The sequence below is a fragment of the Candoia aspera genome, chromosome 8 (genome assembly GCF_035149785.1).
Source record: "Candoia aspera isolate rCanAsp1 chromosome 8, rCanAsp1.hap2, whole genome shotgun sequence".
NCBI lineage: Eukaryota > Metazoa > Chordata > Lepidosauria > Squamata > Boidae > Candoia > Candoia aspera.
The window spans coordinates 63,781,934-63,803,519 of NC_086160.1; the positions used below are offsets into that span (position 1 = coordinate 63,781,934).

Consider the following 21,586-nt stretch of genomic DNA (forward strand, 5'->3'; position numbering starts at 1 on the left):
AGATAGCTCAATGAAAATAATTCTGTATATGACGGCCATGACAAAAAAAAATTCCTTAATGATGAGGTAATTCTTATACTAATCTATGGTATGGACGTCTATTGCCATATCTCAAAAAAAAAAGATGACAGAGCTTTAAAATGTGAAAAACAAGTCAGTCATGTCTAACCCAATAGAGCTAAGAGGGGGGAAAACAGGAGTTAGGAACGCAGTGAAAAAGGAAACATCACCACAGTGCTGAGACAGCATCTCCTGTCATACAGATAACATGATTGTCCATGACAGACGTCATAGGCAATATACCACACAGAGCAGATGAACATTATGGGGTCCTCATGGAGTGATAGCTCTCTTCTAGCATTCTCCTCAGACTGAGTCAGGAGCTAGTAAACAGCCATTAAGACTAGCAGTAATGGATACTCGGTCCCTTGCAAATGTGTCCAGTCCCCTTAAGAACCTTCTAGATAGGTGGCCATCACCACATCTAATGGTCCCAAATTCCAGAGTTTAGTTGTGCATTGCGTCATGTAGTGCTTCCTTGCACTGGCCCTGAATCTCTCTGCACTTCATTTATAATGGGTTTGACTCTCCCTGAAGTTAGTAAATCCACAAATAGGGTCCTACATGTGGCACCCATACACTTATGCCCACTTACACTTCACTCAGCACCCACCAGCAGAAGCTTCCATTTTGTCAAAATAGCAACACATGCATTGCATTTTGCAACATGAGCCCCACCTCTTATCTATGCATGTACAAAAGGGGTGAGGCTAGCATAATAATGTCACCATGCAACGTCATTTCCCCATCTTATATCCCCCCCTCCATAGTTTAGCTGGAAAAAAAAGAAGTAAAGTCAGCAGGCTGCAAAGCATGGGCTTCAAGCATCCCATAAAATTCCTTGGAAAATGAAAAAGGATGGGCCTAGTTCTTTGGCAGGAAATATGTAGGGAAGCAAAGAAGTTTGGAAGCAGAGGTGCTACCAAATAAGCTGTAGTTGTAGGGAATAGAAAGGGTGGTAAGTAGCATTCTGGAAAGTCAGTATTTTGCCACTGGCCATGTTCCCTTCTCTGCCCACAGCAGCCATTTCATGAATGGACGAACCACTCTAGTAGCCATTTTACAAAGGTGTCCCCATGTTCTCAAAATCCCCTCTAGGTTGATTTTTATTTGCACAACAAAGATGGCATGCAGATATAGATATAGATATAGATATAGATAGATATAATCGTTTTGTGGTGCTGGTTCCTTTGGGGGGAGGGGGTCCCTTAACCTTGTAATTCATCTTAAAAATCTATTTTCCTGCAGTGTTTTCAACGCTTCACTACTAAACCACTGAGTAACAGGCGAGCTTCCCATCTATCTCTGGAAACAGCCACTCTGAACTACTGGAAGCCTGTCCCTTAATTCCAGGCACGTCGAAGCCCGTCTACGGATCTGGGTTGCGCAAAGGTGAGCGCGGAAGGGGGGCGACGTCAGAGAATTCTGCACGTGGGCAAGAGGCACCGTTTCTTTGGTCTCCGCTTGCAGATGCCCCAGAACAAACTACTTTACGGCGCCCAAGGACGAGTCGAGCTGCAGCTGTTTCCCCACCGACGGGGGAAGGCCGGCGGGGCTCGATTCCGGCTCCGCCTCTCTGGCGCGGCGCTGGGGCAGCTCCGCCGCCTCTTCGATTCCTCCCCGACCTCCCCACACTGCGTGCCTGTGACGCGCCGGTCCCTTTCGCCTGGTGAGCTCCCCCAGCTCTTGCCGCTTCAGAGGACGGGCAGGCAGGCGCGAAGCAGCAGTTGCTCCCAGCCGTTCGCAGCGGAAACAGCCACCACCCTGCCCGACGCGGGGAGAGCGTCCGCCCTCCCCGGCTCGGGAGGCACCTGCACCGCCGCCCGGAGCGCTGAGCGTGGAAGCCAGGGCGCCGCCGCTGCCAGCCCCAGCCCCGGCGCTTCCGACTCCTCCGGGGCGTCCGCATAACCGGCGGGGCCGGGGTAGCGTCCGCTGGGTGGCTTCGCACCTGGCTGAATGGTCCCCGTTTCCCACGAAGGGCTGCGGGGAAGGCGCTCGGATGAGGAATCTCTCCGCAAGGTCAACCGGCCAGAGGTCTGCGCTGCTACCGCGGCGGCGGCTGCAGCCGGTTCCTCCTGCCTGCTGCGAGGTGAGGAAGCCGCGGCTTGCCGAGCGGCGAGGTGCTGCCTGAGGGCTCGCGAGCATCTGGGAGGACGGGCGAGAGGCGCGACGCCTCCCTTGTTAGGGAGAGCAGTTTCCCTTGACAGCCAGGCGGGCGTGTTTTGACTGAAGCTGCCAGCCTTTCCTGGCTTCCTTCTCGGGAACTCCTATTGAATTCTGGTTTACTTCCGAGAAAGTCGTCATTTGCCAGAGATGCTCTAGTGGATTCTGCCCTGAGCATGGGGGTGGGCTAGATGACCTCTATGGTCCCTTCCAGCGTTGTGGTTCTATGAAATGTGCATGAGATGGGCCGGGCAGGCTGCAGTCCTAAGTACTTTTGGTTCGCAGCCCTAAGTACTGCTAGCTGGGGGGTAAGCAGGGCTTCCCTCTGAGCTACAGGTCTAAGAGCCAAGAAAATGTTTCACAACTATCTTGATCGTTTCACCACTTGCTTCTGCTCGATGTGTAAAACAACATCCCCCTCCCCCCCAAAAAGCCAGGCTTAGATCAAAGGAAACAACTTTCCTCCTAGGGTGTATTTTGCAAACAAATGTGGAGTAGGATTCTGTGCAAGTTTCACACGCCTGGGGTTTCTATTGCATGTGGGCTGGTGGGGAGACTAAAGATATTTTTGAAAAGGGCTTCCCTCATCTTTCCCCTAGATTAGATGTGATCTGATCCCAAACTATCATTCTTCTGTTGTCCTTGTTAAAAAATTGGCTTCAACCCTGTCCCTGCCTCCTCTCCCCCAATATGCGATGCCTTTTAGAGTTATCCCACCCCCCAGAGAAGGAATTGAAGGACACTTACAATGCCAAGTTTTTGCAGAAAAAAGAAAGGGATTGAACCAAGGCCTGGAGGCGTGACATGTACAAACTTGGCTAGATGAATTATTCTGAAAAGAAAACCTCTGGAACTTGTCCCAAATGCAAGGTCAGGGTGACACCTTGAAGAGACCCTCCATTCCTTAGGCCAGTGTTTCTCAGCCTCGGGGACTTTAAGATGTGTGGACTTCAACATGCTGAATGGGGAATTCTGGGAGTTGAAGTCTATACATCTTAAAGTCACTGAGGTTAAGAAACCCTGCCTTAGGCTAATGGGGCTGAGGATGATGGGAAATTGAACCCAAAACAGGGAAGAGATGATACACCCCAAAGAGGAGTGTTCTGAAGCAAAGGAAATCAGGGCTTCTTCCCAGCATTGCTTCTGCCCATTCATAAATGGAATTTACACAAGAACAGATGTTGTTACTCCCAGTGATACTTTTGTGAGAGAGATGACTCAGGTTTTGTTGTGAGAACACAGCCTTTCAACATGTCTTCTGTTTGCTGAATAATCCCCAACTTCCACAGGCGGGCTAATGACAGGGAAATGCTCCTCAGTAACTCTGTTTGGAAGAAGGAGGCATTTCTTTTCCCTTTCTCTTTGCCACCACTACCACCCCATTTTTAAAACAGCTTTAAACTCATTGACTTTCCTTTTCCTGCTTCTAAGGAGTGGTTTGTCTACAGATACAGTGAGCCACACAAGATAGGTGTTCTGAGAAAACAGTTAAACCTTGAGGTTTTTTAAAACTATGGGGAGGGAAGTTCAAGACCAAAAAAAAAAAAGGACCAATAGTCTGTGTTTTTTGAAAGAACAATAGCATATCCTGTTGGGGCTTTTGACCAAGGATTTTTTCCTGCTGAAAATGTCTGCTCATAGTCCACTAGGAAATTCTCCTATAAAAACACCAATTTGACATGAATGGGACTAGGTGAGAATATTGGAGCCTTTCACATCTTATTTTTGCTGCAGTGTCATTAGCTTTTTGGTGGGGGTTTTTTCATTTTATTTTTGCCATCCGGTAGAGAAGAGTCATCACCATAGCAACACAACGGTCACAGCTTCGAAATGCTGCCCCGGCACAGGTGATTAGAAGACAACGCAACAACCTCAGAAAAACAAAATGCAGGCTTGTGGCTTCTAACTCTCCCACTGATGTTTCAGATCCTTGATTGACTGGTTGGGGGACAGACAGGAAAAGCCTGAGCAAGAAAAGAAATATTTGCATTTTTACAAAAAGTGCTTCCCCATGAATTTTCTGGGTTGACCCATATATGTCTTCGCACATATTTTCAACTTGGGTGAAGTGTATTGTAAAATTAGGCTGCTTCATGTTGGGTTCATTAATCTACAAACTGGTCCATAGCAATGTGCTTGCACCATTTGGGGGTATAAACAGGATGATAGAGAAAAGGCAATTGGCTATGCAGAGGGAGATTTGAGTCGCTGCTCAGCATTGAAGCTAGGAGGTTATATTATATTGTGTTGATCCAATTGCGGTCTTGCTCACTAACCTGTAAAGAGTGCTAAGATGATGATATCAATATTTATTTAGCTGTACATTTTCTTAGTTTGTGCCAAAATAAAAGTGTCAATGTTAGGTGATGAACCCTAATTAGATTGCTTGACTATCTGGCCTGATCCTGTCTGCTTGCAAGGGCATTCTCAAATAGGAGTTTATCCCATTGTCTGCTAGGACTTTTCAGTCCTGGGGAAATCTGGATGTGTTGGCTCTACAACTCCCAGAATTCCTAACCAGCAAGCAAGAAGGTTCTTAAAGAAAGAAGGATGATATCGGTGGTACTAGTGATGCTGGCGACTGAACCTGATTCCTTCTGGATGCAAATCATGTGGATTTCCATGGAGCTGTAAACCCTGCAGTAGTTGAGGATTCTTATTATAAGAATTAGAAGGCCTAGAAGGCTTATGTAACGATGCCCCTGCACTTTCCAGCAGCCTAGCTGTCCGCTAATGGAAGAGCTAAATGGAACAGGTAGGACTGGATGAACAATGATTCCCCAGATACTTGTTCTTCATATACTTTAGGGTGCAAACCACATCATCCAAGAAAATAACATAGTGTGTTCTTCACTCCCCCATTTAGTTGGAAATAAATTCAGTAAAGCATCGCTGTGTTTGTGACTGGTACTATCATTTTGCCACACTGCTCCACATTTATCTAAATAAAAAGAGGAGGATGCACCTAGAAAAATGGCAGAGAAAATGTGGGCATCCTGCATTGCCTGTCTTTTAACTTAGGGCAGTCTGACTTGCTGCAGTCTAGAAATGCAAATTGTCCTTCACCTTCTTGCACTGCTACCTTTGCCCTACAGAAGGTAAAAGGGAGATTCCAATGTTGAACTTATTGAGAACCTTAGAAGTGATTTTTGCTATTGTCAGCACCTGATCATTCAAGCGTTCACACAATCACAGTCAGGAGGCTGGGATTCCTTTAACTGTTTTAATGAAGTGTAATGAATGGTATAGAAGGCAAGCTGCGAATAAAGAGTTCCCCCTCAAACCTAACTTTAAAAACTACATTCCCTTAGTTAGTCCCCTTTTCCATGAAACCATGTCAGCCCCCCTCCCATCCAGATGGTATTCCTGGCATACCTCAACCCCGTGTCCTTGATGTCCACCATAGCCATAATAAACCACTTCACACTCCAACTTCACGCCCGCTCCCATCTGGCGACACAGAGGCCATTCCTTGGAGAAGGAAATGATGGTAGATGCTCCAATAAGGGTTTTTGTAAAACCTTTGATCAGGGGGATCTGACATACCACCCCCCCAAGAAAGACTAAGAAAAAAAAACCAATTAGATATCACATAAAATTAAACAATGAGGTTAGTAAGGAGAGGGCTTAGAAGGATACTTTGCATGAAAGTTTTTGGTTAAAATAGGAGCATTAACATGACATGCATTAACCCACTCAGGATCTGGAAAATGCTTCCATTGAATCAAATACTGTAAAGATTTGCAAAAAAAAACGAGAGTCCAGAATGTCTTTAACTTCAAAATGCTGATGGCCATCGATCATGATGGGTGGAGGGGTTGCAGTAGGCTGATTCCACTTAGAACGTTCCAGTGCAGGTTTAAGCAAGCTACAATGAAAAACAGGGTGAAGCCGTTTGAGGGTGGGGAGTAATTGTAATTGAACAGTTACAGGATTAATAATTTTTGTAATGGGGAAAGGTCCAACAAACTTAGGGGCAAGCTTCTTTAAGGGTTGTTGTGAGCATAAAAATTTGGTGGAGAGATAAACAAGATCGCCCACTTTAAATTTCCATTCTGGGCTTCTGTGCCAGTTAGCAATTTTTTTCTGAGTTTCATGGGTGTGATCTAATGCCTGGCAGATGACCGGCCAATTAGTGGCGATCTGGGCAGCCTAGTCAGCTACTGAGGAGTCAGGCAAGGATTGCATTTGAAGTTCAAGTATTGGAACAAAATCCTGGCCATAAACAATATGAAAAGGGGAAAAGCCAGTGCTTTGGTGAACTGCATTATTATAAGCAACCTCAGCAAAAGGGAGGAGGTCCACCCAATCATCCTGTTCAAAGCTAATGTAGCAGCGTAAGAATTGCTCTAGAGTAGACTGAGCCCATTCAGTCGCTCCATCCATCTGTGGATGGCTTGACGAGCTGAGGGATTGCTAGACGCCAATTAATTTCAAAAATGCCCGCCAAAATTTGGAAGTAAATTGGACACCTCTATCGGAAATTATATGCATGGGACACTCATGGATTTTATAGATATGAGTGAGAAATAGCTTGGCTAATTGTTAAGCAGTTGGGATTTTAGCGCAAGGTATAAAATGAGCTTGCTTGGAAAACAAATCAATTACAGTCCAAATAACAGTCTTGTTTTTACTCTCAGGTAAATCTACAATAAAATCCATGGCGATTTCTTTCCATGGAGCCTTGGGGGAGGCTACGAGTTGTAAAAGTCCTTGTGGTTTCCCCCCCTTCCTCTTCGCCTGGGCACTGACATGGCATGAGGTGACATAGGACTGTACATCAGCATGAAGGAAGGGCCACCAAAATTGGCACCTCACCAAGTGAAGAGTTTTTGTAAAGGCAAAATGCCCTGCAGATTTGATATCATGGGAGCGATGTAAAATTGTCTGGTGAAGAGATTCAGGCATATAGATTTTGCTATTACAATACCAGACATTGTCAATTTTAGTTAATTGCGCTTTGTTACATTGTAGCCAGGGATTGTTAGGGTGCGCCTGAAGCAGTTCCTCTTTTAGGTCAGCCTGCACTTTCACTTTCCTGGCTACTGCTTGTTTGCACATTACACAAGCCATTCCAAGCTGCTTCTGAGAGAAAACTGTCTACAGTTTGAGTTTGGGCAGTGTGATATTGCAGGAGGCGAGAAAGTGCATCAGCAAGAAAATTCCTCTTGCCAGGCAGGAAAGTTAGGGTAAAATTAAAACGGCTAAAAAATTGAGTCCAACTAATTTGTTTGCCATTCAATTTCCTGGGGGTTTGTAAAGCTTGGAGGTTTTTGTGAACAGTCCAAACCTCAAAGGGATAACGAGCACCGTCTAGCAAATGCCTCCAATGTGTGAGAGCAGTTTTTACAGCAAAAGCCTCTTTTTCCCAAATGGACCAGTTGCTCTCAGAGTCTGAAAATTTGCGTGAGAGGTATGCACAGGGGCGGGGAAAACCTGTTTCATCTTTTTGAACCAAAACTGCCCTGATAGCTGAGTCAGAAGCATCTGCTTGCACAATAAAGGGGCAAGTTGGGTCTGGGTGAGCTAGAATGGGTTCTCTAGTAAAAAGAAGCTTTAAACGGTCAAAAGCGGTTTGACAATCAGAAGTCCAGGCAAGTCTAGCCCCTGGGGAGGTAACTTTCCGGGTTTCCCCCCTCCCTCCAGTTTTTGAACAAGTCAGTTAGAGGCAAAGCAATTTGAGCAAATTGGGGGATAAAATTTCTATAGAAATTCGCAAAGCCTAGAAAACTTTGAAGTTGACGCTTGGTGCGAGGAGGTTCCCACCCCATAATGTCTTGTACTTTGGCAGGATCCATTTCGACGCCCTTGGAAGAAGTACAATAGCCCACATAGTCCAGTTGGGATTTGTGGAACTCGCATTTAGAGAGCTTGGCATACAGCTTAGCATCTCTTAGTTTTCCCAAGACTTTTTTGACAAGCTGAACGTGGTCTTTGAAGTCAGAATAGATTAAAATGTCATCCAAGTAAACCAGGACCCCTTTGTACAAATGTTCATGGAGGACCTCATTGATATATTGCATAAACCCTCCAGGGGCCCCCACCAACCTAAATGGGAGGACTTTGTATTGATAGGAACCCAGAGGGCAGTTAAATGCTCTTTTCCATTCATCCCCCTCCCGAATTCAAATTCTAAAGTAGGCTTCCCTGAGGTCAAGTTTGGTGAATACTTATCCTCTCGATAGGTGTGATAGCATGTCTTTCATTAAGGGGAGAGGGTATTGATTGTTTATTGAGATGGCATTTATTCCATGGTAATCTGTGCAGAATCTCAGAGAACTATCCTTTTTCGCCTGGAAGAGTACTGGGGCTGCCAAAGGTGAATTGGCAGGTTCAATGAACCCCCTGTCTAAGTTTTTGTCAATGAATTCTCTGAGAACCTGTTTCTCAGTTTGTGTCATAGCATACATTTTTGGCTTGGGTAGTTTAGCCTTTGGGTCAATTTCAATGGCACAGTCAGTTTTCCAGTGAGGAGGCAATTGGTCACACTCTTTTTCATCAAACACATCCAGAAAGTCAGTACATTTGGGTGGGATGCCGGGCTGTACCATAGGTTCTGCTGGAGGGGTGTGGTTGAGGAGAATGCCAGCTACATTTCGCCTGGTTTGTGGTACAGTAAAGAGGTTGCCAGCCCCATTGTTAAACAATAAAGCACCCGAGTCCCAGTTGATTTGTGGTTTTCTACTCTTTAGCCATGGGAGTCCCAGGATGATAGAATAGTTGGCGATAGGGGCTACAATAAATTGCAAGGTTTCTTTATACCCCCCCCCCCCAACCTCATGGCCAAAGTCTCAGTTCGGAATTCAACGGGACCCCCATGGGCAATAGAACCGTCCATCTGGGTGAAAATAATTGGATTTTTAAGTCTTTTGGTTTTAAGGCTCAGTGTGTCAATTAGGGCGGGGTGTATTAAGCATTTTGTGCACCCCTAGTCTAACATAGCTGTCAGATTGGCTTTGTGCCGGGTTCTTAAGTTTTTTAGTTCTACTTTCACCAGCAAGGTGGGGCAATCATCACTCACCAAAGGGTCTTCTTTGTCTCCTATCTCCAAAGTAGTCATGTTGCACCCTGGAGTTTCCACCTGCTCATGGGCGCGATTTAGAACAGGTGAAATTCATTTCCCACCGGCTCCAGTTCCTCCTGTTCGGAGTCTTCGCCAGAGTCCATCAGGGACTTCACCTCTGGATCCTTTCAGGCTAGCGCTGTTGCAGCGGCTGCCTTGCGTCTGGTCAGTGGGGTCTTAGCCAGTTTGGTTCCTCCTTTCGGTGCGTCGGACTCCCTGCATAGGCATTCTGCTGCTCTGTGGGTGTCCTTCCCACATTTGAAACAGCTGCCTCTTTTCCCTGGGCAGTCTTTTAGGTCCTCCTTGTCATGGAACAGTTTTCGCTGAGTGAAGAGAAATTGACCTGGGGCTATGCCATTCATTCCTATTGTTTGCGCTCGGAGTTGCCGGCAGAACTGGTATTGAGTATTCTCCACCTCCCCTGCTAGGCAGATCCATTCTTTCAAAGTGGGGGGGGGTGGTCTCCGTGGCAGAGCGCCCATCTCAGGATTTCTGGCTGCAAGCCCCCTTTGAAGTAATCAATCTTAGTGGTTTCTGACCAGTCCATAACTTTTACAGCAAGAGCTTTCAACTCCATGGCATACTCTGCCACAGTCCTTCCCCCTTGCCTAAGTTGCTGGATACCTGTCTTCGCTCTCATCTTGTCAAGTGGGTCCTTGAACCGGTCTCTCAGTGCCCTCATGAAGTCTTGCAGGCTGTTCAGCTCTGGGGCCATGGCATCATGCAGTTGCACAAACCATTCTGCCGCAGGTCCCCGAAGCCTGGCGCCTACCTAGCTCACTTTCTTGTACTCGGTGGGAAAGCAAGACCCATATTCCTTCATGTATATGGACATGTTGGTCAAGAAGAATGCCAACTGTCATGGATCTCCATCAAACATAACTTGTATGTCTTTCAGGGTCGCAGCCGGTGTCATCCCACTGGGCAGAGCTCTCCCCCAGTCGCCTTGGATCTCTTGGTGGCCTTCACTCCGCCAGCACCTCACTGGGGATTTGAAATCCCGGGTTGGGGTTAGGGTATGGCATCTTCCTCGTGAGTCCGGCGACGCCACTCTGGATAGCTGAGTTGAGACCTCTGCCAAGGGGTACGCCATGGTCTCCAGGGTTCTCGATACCTGCTGCAACACCACTTCCATAGCAGATATCCTCACCTCCAGGCTCCGCATTTCTTGCGGAGTTCCATTGTGGTCTGGTATAGTCCCATGCGACCCTGGACTCTGTACCCTTACTTGTGCCTCCATGGGTGGAGGGGCTCTTCTCTCTTCCTCTCTGGCACCGGGCTGGGAAGGACCCATCTGTGGTTCTTCTATGATAATGCCTGGCGTCTGAGGCTCTCTCACGTAATTGAGGGAGCGGAGGACACTTTCCAACTCCATAGTGTTGAGCCGGGGTTCCATCTCGCACTTGCTGTCCCTGCTCCCCGAGCTCTCCTCTGTTTCAACTTTTTCTTCTTCCCCTTTGGCATACAGCACTGTCCTCTCCAATGACGGTAAAGGCAATGGCTGCTTAGCCTGGGATTTTCCATGTTTAGGCATGATTCGTCAACTCTCAGCTGATTTACTTGCTCAGGAAGAGTTTTTGAAAAGATGGATTTGCAGCTTAATGTCAGCACCTGATCATTCGAGCATTCACACAATCACAGTCAGGAGCTGGGATTCCTTAACTGTTTTAATGAAGCGTAATGAACGGTACAGAAGGCAAGCTGCGAATAAAGAGTTCCCGCTCAAACCTAACTTTAAAAACTACATTCCCTTAGTTAGTCCCCTTTTCCATGAAACCATGTCAGCCCCCCTCCCATCCAGATGGTATTCCTGGCATACCTCAACCCCGTGTCCTTGATGTCCACCATAGCCATAATAAACCACTTCACACTCCAACTTCACACCCCCTCCCATCTGGCGACACAGAGGCCATTCCTTGGAGGAGGAAATGATGGTAGATGCTCCAATAAGGGTTTTTGTAAAACCTTTGATCAGGGGGATCTGACATACCACCCCCCCAAGAAAGACTAAGAAAAAAAAACAATTAGATATCACATAAAATTAAACCTAACTTTAAAAACTACATTCCCTTAGTTAGTCCCCTTTCCCATGAAACCATGTCACTCCCCCTCCCATCCAGATGGTATTTCTCCCTTTCCTTTCTTCTCCCTTTCTTTTTTTCATAAGCAGCCAAATGCCCACACATTTCCTAGAAGTGCAGCTACATGGAAGGTTGTCTACTGACTACAGAGTCAGGACAGTGCTAGAATTTTCTAACCTGTACAACTTTAAGATGTATGGACTTCAACTTCCAAATTTGGCTGGCTGGGGAATTCTAGGAGTTGAAGTCCACACATCTTAAAGTCGCCAAGGTTGAGAAATACTGCCCTATTTAATTTGCTTTTGAACCTGATCTCTGCATCCATCAAAGGAACAGCCTATGAGACATTTTGGGACAAACTCTTGTAATGTTGACACCTTTTTTTAAAAAAAGTTATTTTTGAAAGCTGACTTTAGGACAAAAGCAAAATGACTGCTGGAATGGTAAAAGGGTTCTTGTTTCATAATGAAAGGCCCAACCAACCATTTGATCTCACTTAAAATATTTATTGAAACTTGGTGATTAAGATTAACACCCATCATGAGAAAGCACTTTTTGATCCCAAACTTGCAGGGAACACTTAAAATCAAGATTTTATGTGACTACAGGTTAGGAAGGATACTCCCAAGATTGAAGGAATGGTAGAGGCTATCCTCAAATTTCAGCCCATGCTCTTCATCAGTGGTCTGTGCAATGTCATTAAACTCCATCTGGTTTTGACTTGGCCTCTATAGACAGTAGTAAGCAAGGCTAGAGTCCTATAGGATATACATACATACATACATACATACATAAAATACCTGAGAATAAGACCCAGAAGCAAAAGAATTTGCATAAAAGGTGACAGGCATAAGATTGTGGTGTAAAATCTGGTTTGCCCATTCCTGTTTCTCACCTGGAAAGTATGACATTGAGGTAATGTGGTTTTCCTAGTAACTATGCTTATTATTAGTATGATTAACTTTCAGTTTCTTGAAAGAATAAATACCTTTGCTTTTCTAGATCTGATTTGCAGAATTTATTAGTTCTGCATCCTGTATCCAGCAGTGATCAACCAATCAGGAAATGAAAACGTTGGCCCTCTTCTGATTCTTGTTTCCCAGCCTTTGGTTTTCTGAGGTATACTGCCACTGGACATGCAGCTTCCATTGAATTTTCTTGGTTGAAAGCAGTAATAACTGTATCCAGACGGCATTTATTTAATGCTTAAAGTCTCTAGTGATCTTATCTTATAACAGGAGCAATAACAGACAGACAGACAGAATATCCACATATGCTCCCAGAACACACACACACAGACACACAAATGGTAGATGAAGACTTTATGTCTTCTGCTGAAGATGGCCATGGATAAGTTAATAAGCATCATTCTGTAATCACAGGTTATCTGCATAGGTTACGTGTGAAACTACCTGATATAGTAACTCCGGATGCTTATCCATTCCATCAGATAAGACTCCTGTCACTCCCGATCTGAAATCCTGGAGGGCAACTGAAATCTTTAAATTCTCAAGGGGACTGCATGTAAATGCCATATTTCGCAGCTCTTTGTAACTTAGTGACAGTGTGCTAATAAATGCTTCATTTTGTACTTTAAATCCACAATGCAGAGAGCCAGTATAAAAATAGAGCGCAGCCACAATGGTGAAAGTACCTCCATGTCTTTTTTAAAAGGACAGGAGGCCTTAACAAGTTTGTTTGTTTGTTTGTTTGTTCAGTTTGATGCTGCCTAACTTTGAATGACTCTGAGCAGCTCACAATGCACCAAAACAATATACAAACAGAGACAAAGGAACAACAAAACCAGACTCAGACAAAGAAAAGGAAGAAGAGCAAAAATGGTGAATCTGGCAAACCTCCAAACACCCCACCAACAGCTGACATCCAACAAAGGGGGCCGCAAGCACCCTAGCACAAGGGAGAACAGCCAGGCGTTTATAGGTCTTCAGAATGCCAGCAGGGTGGGAGCCCCATGGATCTTAGAGAACCTCATTCTCAGGGCAGGCATTTTAACCAAAAAGGTACAATTCATGGGTCCTGATAAGTGTCATTTTTTAATCAAAGGAATCCAGAGCATGCCAATCCTGACAGTTAAAATCAACCAGGTAGACACCACAGGAGATAGGCAGCCCCTCGAACAACCAGGCCCTATGCCTTGTATGGCTTTATAGGTCATAACCAGCACCTTGAATTGCACTGGAAGCATACCAATCACCAGTGCAGCTCACGAAGCAGTGATGTCACATAGGCACACTGAGGCATACCCATCACTTTCTCGGCTGCTGTGTTGTAGACTACAGTAGTTGAAGCTTACAAATGGCTTGTAAAGCCAACCTCATGTAGAGCACATTCCTGTAAAATACTCAAGCCATGAGCTGACTAGGGTATGCGTGATTGTCTGAAGGGCCTCCCAATCCAGGAATAGGCACAACTGGCACACCACATGAAGCTGTGAAAAGGCCTTCCTCGCCACAACTGCCACCTGCTCGTTGAGCAGGAGCTGTAGGTGACTGTGCACCATCCTTGAATGGGGAAACACAACCTTATCCAAGGTCAACGATGGAATATCCCCAGATCTGGGTGGCCCAAACTCTAACAGCCACTTGGTTTTGGTAGGACTGAGTCAGAGACAGGTCCTCTCTATCTAGACCCATACAATCTCCAGGCGCTGAGACAGAACTTTGATAGCCTCACTTGACCAGCCTGGGGTTGAAAGATATAACTGAGTATCATGAGCATACTGATGATGATTCAGGCAGTTGTTGTTAAAGGTATCAAGGCTAGTCCTTCTGATGTTGAACAATATGGACTGCTGATTCTCTCTCTCTCTCTCTCTCTCTCATTCTCCACACACACACACACACACAGCTCATATATGTATAAAAATAAAATGATAATGTATTTTGCATATAGGTATAGTGGGTTGGCAAAACACTTCAGTCACTGGATGTTTAACAGCAGATATTATCATATTCATATACCACCTTTATTTTATGCAACTTAAGGCAGTTCTAATGTTCCCTCCTATTTTCCCCAAAAGAACAACCTTGTGAGGGGTTGGACTGGGGGAGAGTGACTCATTCAAGATCTCCCATTGGTTTTCATCCCTAGGGGAGGATTAGAATTCACAGCCTCCCGGTTTTTAGGTGAGGACCTTAAGCACTACACCAAGCTGGCCCTTGCAATAAATAAAAATGTGTCTTTTAACAAAATTGCCTTGTATCCCATCCATATTGGCTGGAATTTGTGGAGTTGTAGACCTGTGGAGGGCACTAAGGTAGGGAAACGTCTGTTTCAAGTAGTTTATCAACTGATTAAACAATGAACAGTCAGGCAAAATCATAGTAAGCATGAATAGATTGATATATTTCCAATCTGTTTTTGTGGACTTTGAACTCTGCTGGTATTTCGCTGAAACAAAGACTTGTGGAGACTGGTATTCTAACTGTGGATATTTAGTTACTTATTATATCTGTAAAAATCCTTACACCAAAGTTAGTAACTTTGAGGAAGTAAGGAAAGAAAGCAGTTTTAAATTGGTATTAACTTATGTGGATCAATGTTTGTCAAACTTGGCCCCTTTAAGACATGTGGACTTCTATTCCCAGAATTCCCCAGCCTGGGGAATTCTGGGACTTGAAGTCCACATGTCTTAAAGGGGCCAAGTTTAACAAACACTGATGTAGATAGTTATAATCTGGTTCTTTGTTAAAAATGGTGCTATCCTCAGAGCACCAGTGAGCATCAGTCACCTTTCTCAAAATAAAAACAGGTGGTAAAGACATACAAAGAAGAAATAGGCAAATCTAGAAAAAGTCAACCATTAAGAAAACAGATTTCTCTTGCAGAAAGATCAATGTTTTGTTTGGAAACATGTTTTTTTCTCCAAACAGTGAAGGATTGGCTAAATAAGGGAAAATGCATCTTTACAGCTCAGGCAGTACTGTGTTTGGGAGGCCACCACACAATAGGATCTTAAGTAGGCATTAGATTCATTTGGGTGTAATGAATGCCTATTCTAAAACACTCTCAGACTCATAAGCAGGATCACAAAGATATCTGATTTATTAAAGAATAGTATGCAGGTTCACAAAGAGAGCTGAGAATGGAAAAAGCGCGCCAAATGCAAACTAAAAAACCCTCAGTACAAACGAGATCCCTCCCCCAGTAGAATCTTCTCAGGCTCACAATCCCAGGTGCTCCTAACGGCTTCTGATGGTCCGCGGGAAAAGTCCTTGAGCAGAGCACATAACCCAAACACATTCCATTGACATGAACATAGATAGAGAGCTTGGCACAAGGTTTCCCAGCAGCCCCCTCCCAACAGAAACGCGCGTCAGCACAATGGCATGTGAAACGTTATGATGTACAGTGCACATTGAAACAGTGAACATGACATTGGGGGAGACGTGGAGAAAATCCCTCATGCTATGTGGTGGGAGGGGGGGCGGCTTTCACGTCTGGCTATGACAATTCCTTTGTTACCATCAGCTCATAATGAAGATGCTTGGCTGTATAGTGGTTTATATTGCTGCTGATTAATAGCTGTTGGGTTTAAATAATACTGGTTATTTGCATACAAATAATTGATGGAGGCAGGTTCTGAAATGTTTAAACCTTGACTGTATTCTAATGCATGCCCTTTTTTAGGTAAGCAATTTTGGAAGATTTTATTTTCAGATTTTTTAAAAGCCGGTAACAAATAACTAGAATTCGAATTTCACATCCAGGGAACAAACTAATGTGGATATAGCAAGAAAGAATATTATATATACTTTTCCAAATTCTTAGACTAACATAATCCCTGACTGGAAATCCAACACTTTTGGGGACAGTCAGATTAGAAAAAGATGGTTTCATAATTTCTTTCAGTTGTCAACCTGAAAATGCCATTGGACATAGGCTTAAATTTACTGGCTAACGTATTTCACCCAAATTAGTACATGCTGTTTCATTTATATAGCTAGTTTGACCTGAATCAATTTCTATTCCATATTTGGTGATTTAAAAAATAGAATCTGTTTTTCAGATTCTTCAGTGTTAGGCACCAATTCCCAACTCTGTACAGAAGTTATGTTGGTAACAGTGGTCTACTGTCACTAATAATAATAACCAGAGTAGTAACCACAGCTTCTCACCTGTATACATAAAACTATAGAGCAAGGTACGTATCAAGTTTACATGAATAACTGTTCTAGTTACTAGAACTCCTGATTAATAAACACATCCCCCATCCCACCCCAAGAACAGGAATTTATTATATTGTCTGAGATTAAACAATGAAGCCTCTTTTGAGCTGAAAGTTCTGATGTCTTCACAGACATTGACTTGACCTTTCCTTGGCACAGTACCAAAGCACTTATTGTTGCCTTCTTGCAAGATACTTTTCCAACTTCCCAGTTTAGCCTTCAGCTGTGGTATTCCCCGGAGATCTCCCATGCAAATAGCAATCAGGCCCAACCCTACTTAGTTTCTGAGCTGAGACAAGGCTTCCAGTGCAGTTGCTCCAGATTTTTTTTTTCCCATCCAGGTAGCAACTATGGTGTAGAATGCTTTTGCCCAGTTTTATGCAGGTTGCCCCACTTCTAAAGGGCATGTATAAATTGCGGTATCCCATATTTTAAGTATTTCAAGGTTGGGTGATTTGGGCTTAGGAAGTTAATTAATGAACACTGCCAGAATCTTAAGAGTGAGGCATTAAGAAATATAATGATGGGATGGAATGGAAACATTGCAATATGGAGGCAGCTGTCTTTTTCCCTTCAATACTTCTATTACAGCTTGTACAAACCAAGCTTGTAAGTGAATCATAAAGCAGAACTCACTGGACCAGCTCTTCCCTCAGTCTGCCACTGGCAGTAGGTGGATAATACTCAACTTTGCAGTGCTATTAAATGTGTAGTAGACCTGAAGCTAAGTATGTTGCTGATCTTTCCAAATGCATTTATGTTAACCTAGATTATAGCATATTGCTTTAAATTAAGAGTGGAGTAAGTTAGGTATTCTACCTTGTTATTGTTCAATTTATATTGCTTCTGCTTATTACTGACCTCAAAAATCAAAACAAGTTTGACTTGGATCTTCTCCAGGATCTGTATTTGATTTCTTTTCAGTAAAGTTATCCAGTGAGCATCAGCAATTAGCCATTCATCATATGCTAGAAGCTTGAAGTCAGTGCTGCAGTAAAATTAATTTCTGAATAAATAGATCTCAAAGGCCGTGTTATTAATGCAGTACCATTTTGCATTTTTTAAAAAGAAACAGGATATTGATTAGAGATTGGGGTTTTCTGTGGAAGCTGTGAAAAATGATAGCACTTTATCATAGTTTGATGCTTATTGGCCCAGAAGGACTACCTTCTGAATTAAGAATAGAAGAAGTTATTTCTAAGAACAGCCATTTTCCTGTGATAGAGGCCTTCACCCTTCATAAGCAGTTAAGCTGAAAGCAGTCTGTTAAATGCCAGGTGGTTTGCCCTGTTTTTCAGCCCAAAGCAGCACTATCTGGAAGTTATTGAACTTTTAGTGGACCATTATACATGGGATTGCCTCTACGTGGCATAGTGGCCAGTTCTGGAACCCTTTTTGCTTTTAATTCTATATGTGTATATGACCAGTTCAGTTCAATTTAGCTGCATGATTCTCACATAAAGATATTCCATTGCAGTTAAAGGTAGTCATCAGCCCAGGAAAATGTGTGCTTGAGTTAAGGAAGTGCCAACAAAATGCAACAAGGTCATGGTGCCCACTGTTGCCTCCTTAGACCCTGCTTAACTCTTATCTATCTACCTATCTATATCCCTCCTTTATTATTTTTATAAATAGCTCAAGGCAGCGAACATACCTAATACTCCTTCCTCCTCCTGTTTTCCCCACAACAGCAACCCTGTGAGTGAGTTGGGCTGAGAGAGAGTGACTGACCCAAGCTCACCCAGCCAGTTTTCATGCCTAAGGTAGGACTAGTACTCACAGACTTCTGGTTTCTAGGCCAGCACCTTAACCACTAGACCAAACTGGTTGTCCAAATGCTTATTTTCTGGGACTTTGCAGCTACACGCAAGCCCAAGAAGAGGTGCATCTCCTTTAAGAAAGTGCCCTTTCCTCTCTGGATCTGAATAGCTACACTATATGGCACAAATTTACTCTTGTTTTTCTTTCTCTCTCTTTTCCATGCTGTCGTCCTGCATTTATTTTTATTAGCAAGGACAATAAAGTTGCTGAGGTTCAGCTGACAGAATTTTGAGCAGCTTTCTTCTTGAGCTGGGCTGAGACTTCACTCATGCTTTCAATGGCAGACTAAGAACCAAACTTCAGAAAGTGGGTGACCAGAAGTAAGAAATGGGCAAGGCCAAAAAAACCCTAACTGGATTTAATCTACAGTTCAGCTCACTTTAATTAATGTGATCATTTCTCATGTACTTAATTACTATGCACATCTCTCACCTTAAAAATTATAATTTGGGAGCAATTATAATTTGGAGTGGCCCTAGGAGCGGGACCTGAGGCTTTAGGATGCTATTGAGTAATTGGGGTTTGCTCTCTTATATTAAATGCTGACTAATTATATCAATTATACATACTTCCTTATAGAGCCTAACTATAAAACTGCATACCTTTATATGGGCTTACTTATAGTATAGCCACACAATCCCTAATATGCATTTTAATTACAGAGACACCAACAGGATGAAATAAGGTTGTTGCACCTACTCATTGCTTCCTTAACCCAAATATATATTTACCTGGGACCCCACATTTGCTGTGCAAGCCCAGGAAAAGGCACACCTTCCTTAAGGAGGTACCAACAGGTGCAGTAAGTGCACCCACATTCCCTCCGAAGCATCTTTTTTTGGTTGAGATCTGAACAGCTGTATTGTGTGAGACCAGGACAAAAACAAAATTTTATTTCATTTCATTTGCATCTATAATTAAGATGCTTATTCTCTAAAATGTGTTTAAATATTCTGTCTTACTGAAAATTACCATTTAATGACAACAGGGAGAGATCTTAGGGGCCTCACACAAGACTGCTGGCCTTAAGATATGCAGGTCTTATCTTAAATAGGACATTAGGGCCTGCTGTACCAACATGTGATATGGGAAGGCTTAGGTAGAGACTATCAACAGGCTAGGCCTTTGAAATGGCTTTGAGTTAAAAATCGACCTTAGGCTAGTGTGGTAGGGATGGTTTAAAAATTTTTAATCCTTGCATTGATGTCTATTTTTCAGTTATTAATCTCCATTCAGTCTCATTTCCTGGTGAGTGGGTTATCAAGTGCAATGGAGTAGAAGAGAATTATGAAAACATTAGCTTAGTTGATAAATACAAAAGTGTACAGGAGGATGAGAGAAGGCAAGGACATTTTAAGCTGGCCTTCTGCCATCTAATGATATCCAACCAAGCCTAGAACCTTCAGATATGCTGTCTATAAATTTTGGGAGTTGAAGTCCTACACAACTTGCGGGGGTGGGTGGGTGGGAATCGGAGGAACTGTTAAACTTGCCCTCCTTCAATATGGATATTTAAGAAAATTAACACCCATGAACAAGGAGAATAATTTGACATGCTAGCTAGGGAATTCTGGGAGTTGAAGTCCACACCTCAAAGTTGCCAAGGTTGAAAAACACTGGTCTAGTAGGTGCTCTGTTTCTCACTGGCTGCTTTGTCTGGCCAGGGCTGCAACTGGGGGTGGGGGAGAGGCAAGCGGGGCATGTGCCCCAGGTGCCGTGCTGCGGGGGGAGCCAACATGAGCTCTGGGGGGCCACCAAAATGGGCATGGAATCCATGTTTGCCCCAGGTGACACAGACCCTAGTTGCGGGCCTGTGTCTGGCAGAAGCTGAAATGCAGACAAGCAAATATTTCTTTGGATACACATAGCAGCATGGTGGCACTTTCATTCATAATGCATACTTTGTACATGACACTGATGGGCATTCTTTTAGAAACATAGTCACTACTTTCCACATTATGTTTTCGTTCTTTTGTTTGTGCTGTGATGGGGGGAATGGATTAGTTAGGATTTTATAGCTTTTTTTAATCCTCTGGTTCTGAAGATATAATTCAGTTGTTTTTCAGGCTTGCTTTTACAACATTCTTTGCAAAGCATGAAGAAACGTTGCCTTAGTTTTATGTATTTATGCCACACAGTACCCATGGGTTTGAACCTGGGTTTCTCTCTGCCCGTGCTTCCTCTGTTACACCATACCAATATTCACAGTCATTTGGACAGAATGAAATAGAGAACCCAACTCCACCACCCATCCCTTTATGCAATAGATTGCAAAGGTCAGAATCGTTCAGATTTTAAATCCTGCATTTAGGTTCCCAGACAAAAAGGGAACCAATCTCTTCATTCAACAGCAATTTTATTAACTTCCTCAAGGCCTTCCATTGTCATAAAAGCAACAAACACTTGAGCATTTTGCATATGTTATTGTTACCTTCAAAGTAACTTTGGCAGATTCTGCCCCACCATTTAGTCCCTGTTTACAGATGAAAACCAAGATAAGGTTCTAAGGTAAAAATGGGTAGGGCAAGGGGGTTAACCATTCTTCAAGTAGTTCATACGATTGACAGCACACTAAACATTATTTCTTCTGTCTGCAGCAGCCATGCAATCAATTTGTGGCATTTAAATCTTAAGCCTGAAACAGTGTTTGACACTTGAGATGGAGCTGTTTGGAGCTTGAAGTAATAGTTGGACTCATTGGGCTGTCCCATTTCACAGTCCCAACGGATTAGTTCCCAATTAAACAAGGTCAAATTCTAAACATTTTTCACAAACCTTCTCTCCATGAATTCTCTGTGTGGCTCTGAGGCGCAAACAGAACAAATACCAGAATGCTGTACCCACCTCATTCACAGTTCTGTTTCAGTCTTCGAGATGTCACCACACTCTGCAGTGTCTGGATCTAAAATAGGTTGTTGTAGACTACTTTTGTTGAGCTATTTGCCTTTCATTTTCCTTTATGCACAATATTGACATAGCTCTTGACCTTACCCCGCGGGACGCGGTGGCGCTGCAGGTTAAACCGCTGAGCTGCCGATCGGAAGGTCGGCGGTTCGAAACCGCGCGGCGGGGTGAGCTCCCGTTGCTCGTCCCAGCTCCTGCTCACCTAGCAGTTCGAAAACATGCAAATGTGAGTAGATCAATAGGTACCGCTTCGGCAGGAAGGTAACGGCGTTCCAAGTCATCATGCTGGCCACATGACCCAGAAG

General features: G+C 43.8%; 1 protein-coding gene across 1 annotated transcript in view; it reads left to right on the top strand.

The window, feature by feature from the left end:
* The first annotated feature begins 1,956 nt into the window (after positions 1-1,956).
* Positions 1,957-21,586, top strand: part of GPRIN3 (GPRIN family member 3) — a 34,015-nt gene continuing 14,385 nt past the window's right edge. Inside the window, exon 1 of the mRNA XM_063310400.1 lies at positions 1,957-2,149. The gene's annotated coding sequence lies outside the window, so the exon portion shown is untranslated. The remainder of the gene's footprint in view (positions 2,150-21,586) is intronic.